At 37.5% G+C, this 19,458-nt stretch overlaps 1 protein-coding gene across 1 annotated transcript in view; it reads left to right on the top strand.

The window, feature by feature from the left end:
- The first annotated feature begins 395 nt into the window (after positions 1-395).
- LOC132402072 (kelch-like ECH-associated protein 1) overlaps positions 396-19,458 on the top strand; it is a 36,173-nt gene continuing 17,110 nt past the window's right edge. The window contains exon 1 of the mRNA XM_059984617.1: positions 396-888. The gene's annotated coding sequence lies outside the window, so the exon portion shown is untranslated. The remainder of the gene's footprint in view (positions 889-19,458) is intronic.

The raw sequence follows: 19,458 nt of genomic DNA, 5'->3' as shown, positions 1-19,458 counted from the left end.
TAAAAACTGGTTGCATGGCACCTTAAATCATTTTGTTAACATCACAAGATCTATGTAAAGATAAGCTGACTTCTTCCCTTCATCCTAATATAGAAGAAACGATTCTTTCAGTAATAACGTTTTACACTTGGTTACTCAGAATCCATAAAAACGTCAGATTTCAAGCAGTGATTTCAATGATCTGCCTTTACACACAATTGGATCCTGCAAAATATGGTTATGATACAGACTTATGAAGCTGGGGAACTTTTGTGCTAACGTATTTTATTGCGTGAAAGCTCGATTTAAAAGTATAATTTAAAAATCTCAACAAACTAGTTTCTAACTTGTTACTAACACTGTAGAGTTCATATGCTTTCACTTCCTGAAAGTCCAAATAACGATTCGCTGACGTGTCACTGTTTGTTCAGAAGTAATCACCTAGGTTAAATGCCCGGCAGCTAATAAAGTAAAAGTCTTTGTTCAAGTCTAATGCGTGGCACCCATTCTGTCTTTAAGTACCGTATGACGAAAATAGTTCCTTGATTGATGCCGAGTCATCGTGAGTGCGACCGATGAGTGACGGCTCCACCTCCAAAGGCCGTCTCATTCGCCCTCTTCATTGGTTAACTCACCATGATTGACATGCAATCGCGCCCGCCTCCTGCGGAACTTCCTGCCTCTGAGTGATTGCGACGACTGTCACTCAGCTTGATTGATTAGCTCCTTGCTGCTGAATGGTCCTTGGCGCTTTTCTTCGGTGCGCCGCCTTAGTTTGTTTTAGGTGGGATCGGGAATCTGTCATCGAGCTTCAGTTTTGGAGATAAATCAAGCTTGCGGGGAGTTTATGGAGACCCAGGCGTGAGCGTGTAAAACGCCGGCGTACATCCTCAGTTCCCCGGGCCGAGTGTAAGTACTCAGAAGTGGCGGCCTTTTCGTCGTTCTCACATGTCGGGGTGAAAAACTGGGGGCGGCGGCGGCGGCGGCCCAGAGGTTACAAAGCAGCAGAGGGTCACTGCAAAATGTCCGAGCAGCATTGCTACAGTCTGTCGGCTGCATCCGCGGGCTTTGTCGATCATGCTGTTGCAGGCTGTCCCAAAGTTAGGTGGAGGAATGTGTCCAGGCTTCACCTCCAGATATTACTCTTGAAGCTCGGCCTGCGTGGAAGGCAAAGCCGGAGTCAGGCGCCGCGGCATCTGCTCTTCTTTCTCCTCCTCCTCTCCGGTACTCTTTTTATTCCCTTTATGGCCAGACTCCCCAATTTTATTTTCCTGAGTTCGGTCCGGCCAGACCTCAGCGAGAGCAAAAACTAAAAGGGCTCGTCTTTGGAGAAATCTGTGACTTAGACGAAATGTTAGCACAAGAAAGCTAGATAAAATGTTCTGTCAGTAGAACGCTGCCGATAGTGTATTACAAAGCTTGTGTGCGCGCTTTGCGATTGTCTCCGACCACTAAAATACGACTTACTGCGTAATGTGTGTGGTTATCAACTTTAAGTTAGTAAGTCTTTAGTCTTAAATTGTAGCGAAACCTCTCCGAGAAGATGTAAAAGTGACCATTTGACACATGTTGCAGTCAGTGGTGTCATTTAAACTGCCTCAACATTATACTTCTATTACGTAGGGGTTGTTTTAAACAAATTGAAAACGTTTTGCACAAAATCAAAGGGAATCAGAAAATTAATCATCATAAAACCGTTTTTAAAACCAATCCAGAAATGCCATGTGATATCAGAATTTGTCAATTTAATCCAATGGGACCAACTATATATATATATGTATATATAAGACAATAGACAGTAGGTGCAGGAGTGGGCCATTCGGCCCTTCTAGCCAGTACCACCATTCACTGTGATCATGGCTGATCATACACAATCAGTACCCCGTTCCTCATATCCCTTGATATGAGAGCTCTATCTAACTCTCTCTTGAATGCATCCAGAGACTTGTCCTCCACTGCCTTCTGGGCAGAGCATTCCACAAATCCACCACTCTCTGGGTGAAAAAGTTTTTCTGCATCTCAGTTCTAAATGGCCTCCCCCTTAATTCTTAAACTGTGGCATCTAGTTCTGGACTCACCCATTAGCGGGAACATGCTTCCTGCCTCCAGCATGTCCAATCCCTTAATAATCTTGTATGTTTCAATCAGATCCCCTCTCATCCTTCTAAATTCCAGTGTATACAAGCCCAGTCGCTCCAATCTTTCAACATATGACAGTCCCGCCATTCCAGGAATTAACCTTGTGAACCTACGCTGCAGTCCCTCAATATCAAGAATGTCCTTCCTCAAATTTGGAGACCAAAACTGTATATATAACTGATAAGTATGTGTGTGTGTGTATATTTATATATTCACACTTTCAACAAGTCTCTAGAATGGACAGTGACTTTATACAGTAATGTTAATGTTTAAAAGTATATATTTACAGCAGGCAGAGTCTTAACTGGGTTAATTGAACATGGGGGTTGGGAGGAATAATGGTGTTCTATTGTTCCTGTGTTTATTGTCAGTATTTGTTCTTCCTATATTAGATTAGGGGGTCAAGGTGTCATTCAAAGGAAAGGATGGCTTTGAGTGAAGCAGTCAAAGCTCAGTATTTGAACCGTTCGATCTAAATTCCCAGTGCATTTATTGGTTTGCATCCTTTTAACTGTACCTTGTCTAAATATCTTTGATGACTATGCCCTGTCTATGTAACTTGCATCTTTCTAAATAACTCTATACCAATAATAGATGAGCCTAAAATACTGAAGATGCTTACATGCATGGAAAGGTTTTGTATTTTTCTATTGTGTACTTGCCATTCCCTTTAAGGTCACCTAACCAATTTAAGTTAGTCCCAGCCAGTAAATATGTACAAATCAGCTTTTAAAGTTCCATTCATTTTTGCATTTCAGACTCTCAGAAATTCACATGTAAAACTTTTTCCCATCGCACACTAATACTTTTCTTTCCATATTTTTCAATAAACTACCATATTACCAGGAGCTTTGTGGCTGAGGCCAATATTTAGCCGACTCACACACTGCCACATTCAGTTATTTCACCAACCCTTTGTGAAATGTCTTGTTTCACAAATTAACCGTGTTTGACAATATTGTAACTAAGCTTTTAAAATTAATTTGTAACAACATTGTGAAGAATCATATGAATTCAGCCTTTTCTTTCTCCTGAGGCCTCCTGTCCCATGATCCTTTCCCTTCTCCAGCTCTGTATCACTTTCGCCAATCACCTTTCCAGCTTCATCCCACCCCCTCTGGTCTTCTATCATTTTGCATTTCCCCCTTTCCCCCCCCCCCCACTACTTTCAAATCTCTTACTATCTTTCCTTTCGGTTATTCCTGACGAAGGGTCTCGGCCCGAAATGTCAACAGCACTTCTCCCTATAGATGCTGCCTGGCCTGCTGTGTTCCACCAGCATTTTGTGTGTGTTGCTGTTTGAATTCAGCCTTGCTTGTTTTCATTTCAAGACTTTCCAGATTTGAGGTTTCAACTTAATTCTCTTGTTAATAATGCAACTCCCAGTGTTCTTAGTTCAAAATGAAGTTGGAATATCAGGTACCCTTGGTAAATCCATTTTACTTATGCATACAATATTAACAGCATTTGGAGCTAAAAGAGGAAGAAAAGAGCAGCTATGCAACAAGATCTGTTGGTGAATAAAGAAAAATGTGTGCAATGACAGCTGTTGGTGAAAAGAACAACATGTGTGATGGGAGCTGTTAGTGAATATAGAGGAACGTGTGGAGAGACCTATTAGTGAATAATGAAAGCTGAGAGTTTTCTGTACATCAGAAAGGATCCTTTACTGATGAGTGATGCTGTTAAACTATTTTATTCCACTCCTTTGCGATGATATGTGCATAGTTACAAAAGTGAAGATATTTTTTTTAAATTCTAAAAATAGCAGAATAATTTGGTGGCATATAAAATAATAAAGGTCTAAGATCATGAGGAAATTGATATGAATGTTTTTTTGTATCATTAAAAATGTCGCTATTTTTGAGTAGTAGGTGGTGTAGTTATTGAGTTGATCAGCAAATTGAGTTGCAACATTGTTTCCTTGGACTTGTGCTTAAGTATTTTGTTCCTGCATTTAAGTGACCTGAGGTATTACAAAGTAATGGATACAAAACCCCAGATGAAGTTTGATTGTCAATTTTAATGAAGCCTGACCTGGAGGGGAAACTTCCCCCCCCCCCCCCTCCAATAATATGCAAGTACAGCTAGTTAAATAAACATAGATATTCTTACCTCAGATGCAAAAATGCATTTCTTTATGGAAACTACTTTTTTCCTGTGTCATAGTCTGTGCTTGGGAATGGTGTCCTTGTTCTACCTTTTGAACAGAGTTTGACTGTGACACAGGAATCAGCCATCTAAAATTTATGCTTCGATTTTTTTTATATTAGGTACTTTTAATATTAAATGTTTAATTGCTATTTGAAATCAGCTTGAATTAAATTTGTTTCTCGTTGGTGCTTCTTAGATACTGGAGCCTGAATGGAACATAAGAATATGGTGTACTTAGAACATAGAAATCTACAGCACATTACAGGCCCTTTGGCCCTAAAATATTGTGCCAACCATGTAACCTACTCTAGCAAACTGCCTGGAATTTCCCTAGAGTACAGCCTTTTTTTTAAGCTCCCTGTACCTATCTGAGAGGCTCTTAAAAGACCCTATTATATCCGCTTCCACCACTATCGCCAGCAGTGCATTCCACACACCCACCATTCTCGGTGTGGAAAATCTTATCCCTGACATCCCCTCAGTGCCTATTTCCAAGCACCTTAAAACTATGCCCCCTCTGGAAACGGCTCATCTGTAGGTGGCAAAAATGTTGTAATCGTATAACTAATTTACCCTTGCCTTTCAATTCCCATCATGGTGATTTAGTTTTAAAAAGTAGCCATTTCAGTGAAGCAGTTGCTTATTTTGCAAATATTAGTGTTTCGTGATTTTTTTTTTAAATCAAAAATGACCCCAATGTACCATGAGGTATAAGGAGATGAGAGCTTCATGATAGAAGCAGTCAGCAACTGACCCAGTAGTCTTATTGATACATTTAACACTGGGCATATTTCAATCCCTCATCTATTCTTCCATGAGATAAAATTTGGCTCCTGATTAAAGAGGAAAATAACATGTTTTAGCTTGTGTTTCTTGTAACATACTCCCCACCCCCCATTTATTTATTAAATTTTAGAAATTACAAAGAATAAATGTGATGATAAAATAGTAAGAAAAATAATATTAACCCTCCCCCCCCCCAACCCTTATCTAAAGAAAGAAAGAAAGATTGCCTGGATATCGGAGGATCCCCACATGTTCCAAGGAGTTCAAAATAATTTTGATAATTATTTTTACTTTCCCCAATTACTTTATCATTTTATCTTCAAGGGACCTATGCATTTAATCCTATCTTTTGTAAGTATGGGAACCAAATTTTCAAAAATATATCATATTCATTTCATAGATTATACATAATTTTTTTCAAGTGGAATACAACTATGTATTACATTATTCCAACGATCCATAGTTAAATATAAATCAGATTTCCAAGTAACTGCAATAACTTTTTTGGCTACTGCCAATGCAATTTTTATAAATTTTTTCTGATACTTATTCAATTTAAGTTTCGGTATTATCCCTTCAATGTCTCTTAATAAAAATAATAGTGGACTATGTGGGAGTTGTACTCCAGTAATTTGTTCCAATAAAACTCTTAAATTTATCCAAAATGGTTGAATTTTAAAACAAAACCAAGTAGAATGTAAAATAGTACCAATTTCTTGATTACATGAAAACATTGGTCAGACTTATTTCAATTTAATCTATTTATTTTCTGTGGTGTTATATATAATTGATGTAAAAAATTATATTGTATTAATCTAAGTCGAACATTTATTGTATTTCTCATACTATCAGAACATAATCTTGACCAGTTTTTTCCATCAATTTTAACATTCAAATCAGATTCCCATTTTTGTCTTGATTTATGAATTCCTGATTTAATTGTCTGTTTTTGAATCAAATTATACATACAAGATGTAATTTTTTAAATTTTTCCTTTCTGAATTAATATTTCTATTTCACTAGGTTTTGGTATCAACATTGTTTGACCCAGCTTTTCTCGTAAATAGGCTTTTAATTGAAAATAACAGAAAAGAGTGTTATTTGATATTTTATATTTATTTTTTAATTGATCAAATGACATCAATATACCTCCTTCAAAACAATCACCTATATATTTAATCCCCCTTTGGAACCAATTATGTAAAAGTTTATTATCCATTGTAAAAGGAATAAGCCTATTTTGAATTAAAGTTCTTTTTACTAATAAAGATTTCTTTATCTCATCGTCCATATTTACCTTATTCCATAAATCAAATAAGTGTCTTAATATAGGAGATTCTTTTTTTTCCCGTATCCATTTGGATTCCCATTTATATATAAAATTTTCTGGTATGTTTTCTCCTATCTTAGCTAATTCTATTCTAATCCATGCCTGTTTTTCTTCATCAAAAAAGACACAATAAATCTAAGTTGATTTGCTTTATAATAATTCTTAAAATTTGGAAGTTGTAACCCTCCTAAATCAAATTTACATGTCAATTTTTCCAGTGATATTCTTGACATCTTTTCTTTCCAAAGAAATTTCCTTACATATTTATTCAGTTCTTAAAAAAACTTCTGAGGTAATTGTATTGGTAAAGTTTGAAATAAATATTGCAATCTAGGAAATATATTCATTTTTACAGCATTAACTCTACCTATTAATGTTATTGGTAACATCATCCATTTATCAAGATCCTCTTTTATTTTTTTTAATAATGGCAAATAATTTTGTTTATATAAATTTTTTACATCATTATCAACTCTAATACCTAAATATTTTATCCCATTTATTGACCATCAAAATTGAGTTACTAATTGATATTGATTATAATTTCCTTTGGTAAGGGGTAAAATTTCACTTTTATCCCAATTTACTTTATACCCTGATACTTTCCCATATTCTTCCAATCTAAAAGATGATCTTTGCAAAGATTGCAATGGGTTTGTTAAATAAAACAAAACATCATCAGCAAATAAATTAATCTTGTAGTCTTCTTGATTAACTCTAAAACCCCCAATGTCTGAATCTGTTCTAATTAATTCAGCTAATGGTTCTATTGCCAATACAAATAAAGCAGGTGATAATGGGCAGCCTTGTCTAGTTGACCTCGTTAAGCAAAATGGTGTTGAAATCTGACCATTTGTAACTACTTTAGCTTGAGGATTAGTATTTAAAATTTTAATCCATTGTATAAAAGATTTTCCTAACTCATTTTTCCAATACCTTAAATAAAAAATCCCATTCCAATCTATCAAATGCTTTTTCTGCATCCAAAGCAACTGCCACACTCATTTCCTCTCTTTTTTGTGCCAAATGAATTATACTAAGTAACTGGGTTATATTATCCATTGATTGTTTTTAATAAAACCTGTTTGATCCATACATATTAATTTTGGTAAATATTTAGATATTCTATTAGATAAAATTTTTGCTAGTATTTTATAATCTGTATTCAACAAAGAAATAGGCCTATATGATGTTGGTTTTAAAGGATCTCGATCTTTTTTTGGCAATAAAAAAGATTGTGGGAGTTTATGCATTCTTACCACTTGGTATATTAATTCCATAAACGGAGGAATTAATAAATCTTTAAATTTTTTGTAAAATTCAGGAGGAAAACCATCTTCTCCTGGGGATTTATTATTCTGAAGTGACCCTAAAGCTTCTTCAACCTCTTTTAATGTAAAGGGCATATCTAATCCTTTCAATTTAATTTTGGAAGGGTTATTTGTGATAAAATATGTATCTATCTCAACAATCTTATTTTGTGATTCTGGTTGATATAGTTCAATATAAAAATTTTTTAAAGTTTCATTAATTTCTAAAGGCTTATAAGTAACCTTATTTACACTTGTTCTAATTGCATTTATTGTTTTAGAAGCCTGTTCTGTTTTCAACTGCCAAGCAAGAATTTTATGTGATCTTTCACCTAATTCGTAATATTTCTGTTTAGTTCTCATAATTACTTTTTCTGTACAATATGTCTGGAGTGTATTATATTGTAGTTTTTTATTAACAAGTTGTCTTCATTTTTCTTCTGTCAAATATCTTTGAGATTCTTTTTCTAACTTTATGATATCTTCTTCCAATTGATCTATTTCTGCTGCGTGTTCCTTCTGAATTTTAGATGTATAACATAATCTGACCCCTTAAGTGTGCTTTCATCACTTCCCATAATACAATTTTATCCTCAACAATGTAGATTTGTATAAAAAAATTGAATTTGTTTTTTCATAAAATCACAAATATCTTGATGTTTTAATAAAATTGAATTAAACCTCCATCTATAGATCGATTCCTCCTTATCTGTCATTATCATTATCAAGGGGGAATGATCTGACAGTATTCTTGCTTTATATTCCACACTTTTCACTCTATCTTGAATATTTTTTGATAATAAAAAAATCAATCCTTGAGTAAGTTTTATGTCTATTTGAATAAAATGAATAATCTCTTTCTCTTGGATTAATTTTTCTCCATATATCAATCAGGTTTAAATCTTTCATTAATGATAAAGTTAGTTTTGTTACTTTTTATTTTGTAGCAACTTTAGTTGACCTATCCAAAACTGGATCTAAACAAAAATTAAAATCTCCACCTATTAATATTTTATCATGTGCATCAGCCAAGTTCAAAAAAACTTCTTGTATGAATTTTGCATCATTTTCATTTGGTACATAAATGTTCATAAAAGTCCATAATTCTGCAAAAATTTGATGATGTATAATCACATATCTCCCCACAGAACCAATTATTACATTTTGTATTTTAATTGGTAAAGATTTATTAACCAAAATTGCAACTCCTCTCGATTTTGAATTAAATGAAGCTGCAATGACATTTCCAACCCAATCTCTCTTGAATTTCTTATGTTCTGTTTCTGTTAAATGTGTTTCTTGTTAAAAAGCTATATCTCCTTTCATTTTCTTAATATATGTTAAAACTCTTTTTCTTTTCACAGGTCCATTAATTTACTTAATTTTTTAAGTTTTAATGTTAATCATTCATAATACCTTGGGAACTCTTTAAAATTCTCCATGTTGCTATGAGTCTCTCCCCAACCATCCAGGCAAAAAAGAAGAAAAATAGAAGAAAGATAACTAATATATAAGAAAAAAAAAACAAAATACCCCCCCCCATTAATGTTGCGAATAAAAAGAACACAACATTACCCTCCCCCATTTTACCAATCATGGCAATCGCCATGATTGTACACATGAAACTGGCAGCCATCGACCAGGAGCTCCTCCAGCTCCCCCGCAAAAAAAAAACGTATTAGTGAAGAAAAAAAGAAAATAATTAATGCCTCTACTCCTAATTAATACTCGACTATTTTTTTTCCTTATAAATGTCCATCAAGTCCAACCTTGTTTCAGTCTTCATCATTAGTCCATTTCATTTCTATAATTCTTTACTCCTCTTCATGGACATCAGGTAATTCTTGTACAAATTTCTCCGCTTTCCGGTAGTCAACGAAAAAACTTCGTTATCCAGGAAAATTATCAATTTTGCTGGGTAACTCAATAAAAATTTATAGCCCTTTTCCCATAAAGATTTTTTCACTGGATTAAATTCCTTCCGCCTCTTCAGAAGATCGTAACTTATGTCTGGATAAAAAAAAACTCTTTTCCCTTCTATCATCAATGGCCCATTTCTCTTTTTAGCACCTTGAGTAGCTGCCTTTAAGATCATTTCTTTATCTTGGTACCTTAAGCATTTTATCAAAATTGATCTTGGATTTTGATCTTGTTGCGGTCTTGGTCTTAAAGTTCTGTGTGCTCTTTCAATTTCAATTACTTGACTTCCTTCTTTCATTTCCAAAATTTTCGGAATCCATTCTTGAAAGAATTTTATTGGATTTTCTCCCTCTGTACCTTCCATAAGACCAACAATTTTAATATTATTTCGTCTACTAGAGTTCTCAAGCGCATCCATTTTTTCCAACATCCGTTTTCTTTCTATTGTCCAGGCAAGATTATTGTCTTCTATCTTATCTATTCTTTCAGTATTTTCTTCCACTTTTACTTCCATCTCTTTAACTTTATTATCCATCTTCTTTTGTTTTTCCACCACATTATCAAGTGTATTCTGCATCCTTCTTATATCTGTTCTTATAGCTTTTAATTCATTTGTCATATGTATCAGAATATCTTTTATGTCTCCTTTAATCTCTTCCTTCTTTTCCTCTTCTTCTTCCTCTGAATTTCCCAAAGAGTCTGATTCTACTTCCGATTCACTTCCAATTTCACTTCCAGCCGTAGTTGGGATTTGTAGTTTTGTTAATATCTGTTCATGCATACTTTCGCACTTGCGTTGTTCTTGCCGTTTCTTCTTAGAGACCGCAGACATTGCTGCAACTTCCTGTCCCACATCATCAGAAGTGCCATGCACTTCGCCGGGAGGTAACATACTTAAATATAGAATTGCAGTACCTGGTTCTGCTACAATATTCTCTTGCCTGAATGATCACATTAGACAGACTTGGATTATACTTTTAGACTGATTCATTTGCAGTGATGTGGGCAAAGGTCTGGGAGAGGATTCATTCCCTTCTGCTTTGCTAGTGCTGGAGTAAATAAGCAGGAAGGGGTGGATTCCTGATTGTCCTGTTTTGCATGCAAGTTACTTTCGGGTTAAAGTTATATTGTTTTCCAAACAGTGTACAAAGTCCAGACATGCCTTTGCTTTCACTTCCCAGCAAATCTGTTGAGTTTCAGCTGATGCAGGTAACTAGCTATTACTGCAGCTCATTGACACTGCTGTAGAAATGCTGTAAGCAAATGAAGTAAATTATTGGCTCAGTGACACCCCACCCCATTTGCTCTGTCTGCTAAGTTTATGTACTAATATCTTTATAATGTTACTAATCACATTGAGAGAGGTATTTTAGATTTATATATAATGTGTGTAGATGTATTTTTAATTTTTAGACCACCATAAAGCATAAAAGTTGAACAAAGATCAAAAACAGTAGTTGACTGATAAACACTTATTGTTTTCAATTGTAAAAAAGCAAATTTTTGTCAAGTCACTTCTCTGATCTACATGCATGTTTTATCATATCATATGTGATTACAAAAAAAGAGCAGCTTGGGGTGACCTGAAATATATAAAGGATATGGTCCACAAAGTGCTGGAGGAACTCAGCAGATCAGGCAGCATCTATGGAAAGGAATAAGCATTTGACAGTTTGGGCCAAAATCCAAAAAGATCTTTATTCTGAAGTTCTAGTGATGCGAATGGTGCCTTTTACAATCCTTTGATTCTGACATCTTACTACAGTTTTATTATCTGATTTACTGGAGTTTTTGAGTGGAAGCAGATATAAAGTAAGAGTAAGGGCAGCACATTTGAGTAGTTGGCCTTTAAAAATATACCTGATAAAATGCCACTTAATGTGTCTCAGCAAAGCTGCAAAAGGGATGATAGCAGCATGGAAGCTTAGTTATTCTGCACATCTGTTTTCTATCCTTTAACTGACTTTTTCTGTACTGAAAGAAGGTAGAGTGGAATTATGTCAAGGTCAGTTACTTCAGTTGAGTACAGAAATAGAATTTCAACATTTGAGAATGTAGCAAACTCTGAAGGGGGGCAAGAACGATGAGTCAGCTTACAGAGAGGAAGTGCAGCGGCTAATGGACTGGTGTAGAGCCAACAACCTGTCTTTTAATGTGAACAAAACAAAAGAGATAGTTGTTGACTTCAGGAGGGCATGGAGCGACCACTCCCCACTGAACATCGACGGCTCCTCGGTAGAAATCGCAAAGAGCACCAAATTTCTTGGTGTTCACCTGATGGAGAATCTCACCTGGTCCCTCAACACCAGCCCCATAGCAACAAAAGCCCAGCAGCGTCTCTACTTTTTGCGAAGGCTGAGGAAAGTCTATCTCCCACCCCCCCCCCCCCCCCCATCCTCATCACATTCTACAGGGGTTTTATTGAGAGCATCCTGAGCAACTGCATCACTGCCTGGTTCGGAAATTGCACCATCTCAGATCGCAAGACCCTGCAGCAGTTAGTGAGGTCAGCTGAGAAGATCATCGGGGTCTCTCTTCCTGCCATCACGGACGTTTACACTATACGCTACATCCACAAAGGAAACAGCATTATGAAGGACCCCATGCACCCCTCGTACAATCTCTTCTCCCTCCTGCCGTCTGGGAAAAGACTCCGAAGCATTCGGGCTCTGACGACTAGACTATGTAACAGTTTCTTCCCCCAAGCTGTCAGACTCCTCAATACCCGAAACCTGGAATGACACCTTGCCCTACTGTCCTGTTTATTATTTATTGTAATGCCTGCGTTGTTTTTGTGCACTTTATGCAGTCCTGTAGTCTAGCGTAGCTTTCTCTGTTGTTTTTTTTATATTACGTAGTTCAGTCTAGTTTTTTGTACTGTGTTATGTAACACCATGGTCCTGAAAAACATTGTCTCATTTGTACTATGCATTGTACCAGCAGTTATGGTCAAAATGACTTGACTTGGTTAATGGATTTATTGAGGACAGGTATTGTTGGAAAGGTAGCAAAGTGGCTAGAAAAGTGAGTGTCATTCATCTTGGTGGAAAAAGCTGAAAAATAATGTGCTTCTTGAGCTGTGCAAGCTGTGAAATGGGACTCCATGTCTCTGCTTCTTTCTACAAACAAGTACATTGTTATGGAAATCTATATGGCCATAAGCAATATCAGTCTATTTGTGGGATAAGTGGAATATCCTTTATTTTAGTTTTACTCTTTACCACTCTTATCCCATTTTCTGAGTAAATTGGTGATGGTCTTTGTTCCCCCTGTTTTAGCCTTTAATTTCTAATATTTCCATCCTGCTCTCACCTTCCTACTTCCATCTCTGATCTATCCCTTCCCTGACCTCTATCCATTTCAGGGGATAGATTAACAATCAATATTAGCTATCTTTGGTCTATGTCCTACAAAAATCAAAGCTGAGTTTATTGTTGTTTGTATAAGTACATGTATAGTGTAATGGAAAAACTTGCACATAGCATCAGATGCACAACATTCATAAAGAAATATTAATTAAATATAAGTTACACAAGCAACTTAGAATTTTAAAAAGATCCATTGGTCATAGTGTTGCTATCTTAAGGTATTAATTAGGATTGTGCAGGTTGATTTAAAAAGCTTTGTAGGTACTTTGACCACGTTTTCTCCCACCCCGCTTCCTTAAGTGACTTCATTTTCTCAGTGCATGTCTTCATCGCATCTGCTGTGATGATACAATCTTTTATGCTGATATTTCTGTATTTGTTTCCTCTGCTGTGGGGAATTCTTTTCCATCACTGTTAGCGGGACTGGGTCTGTTCTGTTTCCCCTCTACTACATTCTACTAAGGTTTCCCATATCTTTGCCTTCTACCTTGCTGGTTCACATATTCAGTAAATGATTATCTTCATCTCTGATATGTCCTGGTGAGGATGTGAAGAGGGTAAGGGGTACGTGTAGAAGGGGTGGGCGAGGGGTAAGTGTAGCAAAATATGTAGACAGGATCAGGGAAAGGATACGTCATTGGGGAAGTGTAGTAGGACAGAGAAGAGGTAGCTAAAATAAGATTCCAGACAGCATGTGGCAACCACAAAGAAGAGGAACCTTGCGACCACAAAATAAAGTGTTCGGCAAAGTATTTTGAGCTATATACCTATTTTGAGTGTTTTACTTTGTGTCTATGCTTATTCTGAGTATTTTGCGTGCTTAGCTATGCAATAGCCAATCAATTGATGAATATGAATCGGTAACCATATTTGTGAATGTAGTACCTTGCTTTTGGGTGTAAGTATGACCTTTGTAAACCAACAAATTGGGAGTTGGCTACCTTACGCCCGAAGTGCGTGGGGCTGTGAACTCCTCTCTGAATAAAAACTGTTTCAGAGGTAATTTCATGTCTCTGGTATTTTTCCTCAACTGAGCAGGTTAATAATTTCAGGTTGACACTGGCATGATCACACCACCAGGCAGCATCTTCCTGTCCTACCTCTTTCAGAATTTGTAATCAACCATTTTTTTTGGGAGTCCATTTTATCCTCCTTGCAGACCATCCTGTGCAATTATAGAAGCAATATCTGCCCTTCTAACTCCTTGTCATTATTCAGAGTCCCATGTGGACCTTTGAGAAGTCAAATGGTAATGTCTGCTGTTTAATTTGCTGTATATACAGCTCAAGATGTGGCTCTCTGCATATTGGACCTACTGGATGCAGACTGAGACTGAGTGACTGGTTTGTGGAACACCTCCATTCAGTTCTCAAGTTCTTAGCTGTCATTTGAATTCTTCAGTCCACTCCTGCCATATTGTCCCTGCCATCATTAGATGGATGAAGTCTAATACTACCTTGTACCGGTGTCTTCTCCAAAAAAGCAAGTAACAGCTTTCTGAGCATAAATGTTCCAGCAATTTTGGATAATCACTATTAATCGGTAATTCAGGCGGGTCTCAGCCCAAAACATTGAGTGTTTATCCATTTCCATAGATACTGCCTGACCTTCTGAGTTCCTCCAGCATTTTGTATGTGTTAATGGATAACTATCCTGGTTCCCCTATTTCAGGGGTTCCCATTTTTTTAATATAATGCCATGGATCCCTACCATTAACAAGGGATCTGTGGATCCCAGGTCAGGAACCCCTGTCCTACTTGTACCTCTGCAGGCTGATATTTATACCCTCATTTGATGCTAGAAATCTGAAACAAAACTGAAGTTTCTGGATATGCTTGGCAGATCAGACAGAGATAAGTGGTATTAACATTTTAGGTCAATATTTTCCTATCCCCTTAAACTATTATTACCTTTTTGTTACCTATCCATTATTGACGTATTTTCATCTTTGTTTGTCACTTAATCTTTCCTGCCTTCTACCCCATCGTAGGCACTTCCCTTTTCGTCCTCTCTTCCTCCTGTCATTTTTACTTTCACTGCTGACTTCTCTCAGTTACTTCAATCTGAAAAGTTCTGATGAAGAATTGTTGCCCTGAAAGATTAACTGTTTTTCTTTCCTCTGAGTCAGTGGTAAGGAAGGCAAATGCAATGTTCGCATTCATTTCAAGAGGGCTAGAATGTAAGAGCAAGGATGTGATGCAGAGGCTTTATAAGGCATTAGCCAGACCACACATGGAGTATTATGAGCAGTTTTTGGATCACTTGTCTAAGAAAGGATGTGCTGATGTTGTAGAGAGTCCAGAGGAGGTATACGAGAATGATTCCTGGAATTAAAGGATGAAAGTAAGAGAGTGTTTGATGGCTCTGAGCATGTACTTGCTGGAGATTAGATGAATGAGGAGCAATCTCATTGAAACCTATCAAATATTGAAAGACCTAGATAGAGTGGATGTAGAGAGGATGTTTCCTATAGTATGAGTCTAGGACCAGAGGGGACAGCCTCAGACTAGAGGGATATCCATTTAGAACAGAAAGGAGGAATTTCTTAAGCCAGGGTCAGGGTGGTGTATCTGGAATTTATTGCTGTGGAGGCCAAGTCATTGAGTTTATTTAAAGTGGAGCATGCTAAGTTCTTGATTAGTCAGGTTGTGAGGGGTTACATGGAGAAGGTAGGTGAATGGGGTTGAGAGGGATAATAAATCAGCCATGATAGAATGGTGGAGAAGACTCAATGGGCTGAATGGCCTAATTCTCCTATGTGTTATGGTCTAATAATACATTTTCATTTGGAATCAATGTTATGTTGCTTGCATCATTAGAAGTGAATCCTTTTAAATACAAAAACGTTCTGGGGTTCACACTGATTCATTAACAAATATAAGAAATCATCATTAGAATTAGAAGGGGTTTAGATCAGATGTCCACAGACTCCTTGCTTAATGGTTCATGGCATAAAGTTTGGGAACCCCTGGTTGAGATGGAGCTTAGGCAACCCCTTCGGTGTTAGTTCTTCTCTACTTCTAAGGCGACTGAGGAGACCAGTCTGGAAACTAAACTTCCCTCGGAGGTGTTGGAGAGTACCTGATGAGTCAGACTGCTGGGTAGTTTGCGAGATGATGCACCCTTTCCATTGTTTACGTCGGACCTCTGAATACTCCAAATACCGAACCTTGAATGCCGTCCCTTGGAATAGAAAGCATTGGCTGTTGCTCGTTGACAGAATAGAGGTTGTGCATTGTGAATAAGAAAGTTTGAGTGCCTTGTAAAGGGTGAAGCAGTTATCACCGGGAACTTCAGTCTATACCAGGCAAACTGAATTAGTGCAAGCAATATTAAGGATACATTTCTGGAGTATTTTTGATACGTATTTCTAGATCAGTTGAAGAATCATTGATATAAGGCTATTTTTTCCTTCGCAGCAAGAAAGAGTTAATTTGTAAAGGAGTCGCCTAGGCAAGGGTGATCATACTGAGAGAATTCTACATTAAGGTTGAATCTAAATGAATTTAATTGAAAGTATGAGAGGGTCAGGTTGGCTAGGATAGAATAGAAAACTATTTTAAAAGGTGTAATAGTGTGGACTGTCCACAGCTAGCAGTTAAAGAAGGCACACAATTTTACTGCTCTATGCGCATTCCCGAAGGCTAAACGAGGAGTTTCTTTCACCAGAGGGTGGTGAATCTGTGGAATTCATTATCACAGGCGGCTGTGGAAGCCAAGTCATATCTAAGGCAGAGGTTGATAAAGTCTTGATTAGTCAGGGAGAAGGCAGGAGATTGGGGCTGAGAGGGAAAATGGATCAGTCATGATGAAACGGAGGGGCAGACTCGATGGGCCACGTGGCATAGTTCTGCTATTTCTTATGGTCTTAATGTAAATGCAGTAACAATAGTAAACAAATTAGTAAAGGTGCTTCTTGTGAGTTATGTCAGTATTATAACAAGTACAGGCATGATTAAGGGAAAACATTGGTGAACAGGTTTTAAAATACCTGATTGATAGCCATCCTGATGTGAAGCTGAGAGAACCCATTCCATTAAAGCAGAAGTTGATAGGTTTTGGCATAGTAAGGACATCTGAGGTTACATGAAGAAGGTGGGAGAATGGGTTCAGGGAAATAAATCAGTCACGATGGTGGTGGAACAGAATTGATGGGCTGAATGGCCTAATTGTGCTCCTATGTCCTGTGCTCTGAATAAAATATATTACTAGAGACGTTAAATGTAAAGTGATCAATCTCACCAATCTGACCAATCAATCTGCTTCCTACAATCTTGAAAGAGGTGGCTGTGGAGATGGTGAGTTTGCTCATTTTCAACTTCTTAAAAACCTATAGACTCGTAAATGTTTCTTTCATATTGGAGGACATTAAACATTAACCTACTATTTAACAAAAGGAGGACGAGACCTAACAATGTGAATGATAGTGATCCCTTACTCCCAGATGAGCTTAACGCCTTTTAAGGGAGAATAAACCTACATCTGTGTAAATCCCAGCAGCACCTGGTGACCCTGTGATCTCCTGTCTCGGAGGCTGACGCCAGAACATTTTCAGGAGGGTGAACACTCGTAAGGTGTCAGGTCCTGATGGTGTATCTAGTAGTGCTGACCACCTGGCGGGTATGTTTAAGGACATTTTCAATCTCTCACTGCTGTAGTTGGAGGTTTCCACCTGCATCAAAAGGGTGACAATCATCCCAGTGCCCAAGAGAAGCAGGGTGAGCTGCCACAACTGTCGCTCAGTGACACTCACATTTACTGTGATGAAGTGCTTTGTGACGTTGGTCATGGCTGGAATCAGCTCCTGCCTAAGCAAGGAACTGGGCTAGCTGCAATTTGCCTATTGCCACAATAGGTCTATAGTGGGTGCAATCACACTGGCTCTCCACTGGGCCTTGGATCATTTGGACAATAGTAATTCCTGTGTCAGGCTGCTGTTTATTGATTACAGTTCAGCGTATGGCACAATCATACCCCCAGTTCCAATCAACAAGCTCCAAAACCTGGACCTCTGTATCTTCTGCAACTGGATTCCTGACTTCCTCATTGGTAGACCACAGTTAGTGCAGATCAGAAATAACCGCTTCACTGACAGTCAACACAGGTGCACCTTAAGTATGCTTGCTTAACCCACTGTGCTACTCTCTCTACACCCACAACTGTGTGGCTAGGCACAGTTCAAACACCATCTGTACATTTGCTGATGACACAGCTGCTGTTGGCAGAATTTCAGATGGTGACGAGGAGGCGTACAGGAGAGAGGTAGATCAGCCTGGTTGAGTGGTGTCGAAACAACAACCTTGCACAACATCAGTTGATTGTGGACTTCAGGAACAGTATGTTGAGGGAACACACACCAGTCTGCATAGAGGGAAGAGAAGTGGAAAGGGTGAATGGTTTCGTGTTCCTGGATGTCAACATCTCTGAGGATCTGAACATATTGATGCAATTACAAAGAAGGCATGACAGTAGCTATATTTTATTAGGAGTCACCAAAGGTACTTACAAATTTCTACAGGTACACCATGAAGAATATTAGCTAGGGGAAATGCGAAAATCCAGAAGTTGTGACATCAAGAAATTTATACATTTGATCAGTGTCACAGTGCATTTATGAAAGAAATAATATATAGTTAGTTTATTCGTTCTTTAAGTGGGTATCTAGTTAAGTAATGAAGAGAAATTAGTGGATGTGTGGCATTTGGATTCTTGTAAGGTTTTTATTAATGTCACCTGAGCAGGGTTAAAACACGTAGAAATTGAATTCAAGGCTATTTAACAGATTAAAAATCAAAAGCAACTTTCACGATATGCTGGTGGAACTCAGCGGGTCAGGCAGCATCTTTGGAAATGAACAATCAGTAGACATTTCACGCCAAGGCTCTCCTGCAGGACTGGAAAGGACATGGAAGTTGCCAGAATGAAAATCAAAGGATGGGGTTAAGTGGATCGTTTTCGGGTTGGTAGGCTGTGTGACTAGTGGGGTAGAATAGAGACTGGTACTTAGACCCTGACGTTTCACAATCAGCGTTGTCTGTTTAGCTGAGGTTTCCAAATGCTGAGGTAATGTTTCAATGTCACGTAATTAATTAGGAATGCTGAGAATGTAAAGAGCCTTTGAAGTGAGGGGCCCACACGGTCTATAGAGAAGTATATGAGTTGGAGTCGGAGAAGGAATACTGCTCTGTGGGATTAAAAGGAGAAACATAAGCATATCTTAAATGGTGAGATACTTGCAGAAATTTGTTGTCACTACACATGTCAAAAGAAAATTACATGAGCACCAAATTGGTCTTTGCTCTTGTACTCTAATCTATTTGCAATAAGAATATCTCATTATGGTGTACAGGGGGTTATTAACACCACATCTAGAATACTGTGTGCAATATTGGTCTTCTTGCTGGAAATGTACTTGTTATGGAGAGAATGAAGTGAAGACTTTCCAGACAGATCTGTGTTCCATGAAAACCAC

This window comes from Hypanus sabinus, chromosome 11 (assembly GCF_030144855.1).
Source record: "Hypanus sabinus isolate sHypSab1 chromosome 11, sHypSab1.hap1, whole genome shotgun sequence".
Classification (NCBI taxonomy): Eukaryota; Metazoa; Chordata; class Chondrichthyes; order Myliobatiformes; family Dasyatidae; genus Hypanus; species Hypanus sabinus.
Note: the sequence above shows the minus strand (reverse complement) of the source record. Positions and strands in the feature narration are given on the sequence as shown.